The sequence below is a fragment of the Arabidopsis lyrata genome, assembly GCF_000004255.2.
Source record: "Arabidopsis lyrata subsp. lyrata unplaced genomic scaffold ARALYscaffold_122, whole genome shotgun sequence".
Lineage (NCBI taxonomy): Eukaryota > Viridiplantae > Streptophyta > Magnoliopsida > Brassicales > Brassicaceae > Arabidopsis > Arabidopsis lyrata.
Window position 1 is genome coordinate 16,827 of NW_003302465.1, and position 1,896 is coordinate 18,722.

Consider the following 1,896-nt stretch of genomic DNA (forward strand, 5'->3'; position numbering starts at 1 on the left):
AACGAACCTTGAAAATTGTCCTTTGCAATTGCGAAATGAAGAAATGAATCGAAGGCTTGACATTTATAGAGATTTGGAGCGCGTCGGGTACGAACGAGCCAAATGAAACACATCGAATCCGCGTCTGAGGCGCGTCGGGCACAAACGAAGTAAGTAAGATACTTCGCATCCGCACGAGTCTCGGGAATCAGCGAAAGGACCTTTCCACTTCTCGAGAAGGAATCCCAACCGTCACACGCCAAGAGAAGATGAAACGACAGAGGAATCCGAATCGCCAAAAACTTTGAAAGGACCGAACTGTCCAAAGTAAACGGCTCGGCCTAAATGTCATGAAGCTCATCACGCTTGGTTCTCCAAACTAACGAGCTGGGGGGCTAACTGTTGGGGTCGGTTTTACCCTTTGGTGCCGAGCCAGACTTAGAACACTTTGGGAGTCTTTCAGAGATCATCTCGGGGCATCGCATCATTCACCTCGGGATATCTGTCTAAAAGATTTAGTATACCCGAGCCCATCGCCTCGGGGATACATTAACAAGACTACGAAGGCACCCGAGCTCTACCGCCTCGGGGGCACCCGAGCCCAATTGCCTCGGGGGTACCCGAGCCCATCGCCTCGGGGATATCCTGAAGCAGACATCAGAAGCACCCGAGCCCAATTGCCTCGGGGGTACCCGAGCCTGGTCGCCTCGGGAGTTTCCGAGCCCATCGCCTCGGGGACACCCGAAGAAGCCACCCTAGAATGCCCGAGCCAGTCCTTCATGTGTACCCGAGCCGGTCTTACAAGTTCCCTGAGGCGAAGTCTTCATCATCGCCCGAAGCAAAGACTTAGTAAATATTCTTCTTTAAAGGTATCATTTCTAAGCACATTGTCATTTCCGAAAAAGAAGGATCATTTCCGATAATCTCGGAAATGATAAGGAAGAATCGCGAAGGATCAACTCAAATCAGGAAATCTTCCGAAAACTCCGAAGAATAAGGAAATTATCCTAATCCGCGATATTCTAGCCGACTTCAAGATAAATGGAAATCTTCCGAGAATATCGCTGGAGAGGCGGTTTGTCTTCCCTATATAAAGAGATTCAAGGCTAGAACGATGGGGGCAAGCAATATCGCTCTAGAAATTACACTACGCAAAGCTCTCACAGCACAAACACTTTTTCTTTTACGATCAAACTCTTGTACGATCAAAATCGTCTTTTCATTAATAATATCAAGAACGCCATCTTTGGTATCAATCGTTTCTGTTGTTCTTTGAGAATTCACGATTATCGTATCCCTAAAATAAAACCCTAGACAAATCTTGATTGTGTTAGTTTCGACTTCCACACTGCTTGTAAACATCTCCCACTCTCCTACCAAGTGAACCATGCAGTTTCCAAATCTTAATAATCAGATCATTATATTATTTCCTGCTTCCGTAAAATGTCTGGAGTTCAGCTTTGTTTATATATGTCTTGAATCTGATCACATGGGGCCTGTTCACATCTAAAGCTTATTTTATGAAACACTCTTTGCAGCTGCTTCTGTAATGATAACAAAGGTGTTAATTTAAAATAAATTTTAGACACATTTGTTTTGACCACGCGAGAAGCAAAATCTCTCTGCATCTTCTCGAAATCCAAAAAATAAGGCGAGCAAAACGATAGGGAAACATAGATCTTCAAATTTCATAAATCACAATGAACGAGAATTACATAAAGATTGATTCGTTTTCTTCGATTTTTAGGTTCTTTTTTTTATCTATCTTGGTAGCGATATGCATATATGTGTAAGGGTAGATTAGTCTTTCACTTCGTACATGATTAGGTTTAATCTCTTCTATAAATATATATATGTAACCTTTTGACGAAGATATTGAAGAGGGAGTGAATCTGAAACTCTGTACAAAAAGTCATC

General features: G+C 43.0%; 1 pseudogene; it reads left to right on the forward strand.

Annotated features, from left to right (window-relative positions):
* The window catches only part of LOC9298933, a 14,028-nt pseudogene extending 12,459 nt beyond the window's left edge, over window positions 1-1,569 (forward strand).
* The last annotated feature ends 327 nt before the right edge of the window (window positions 1,570-1,896 follow it).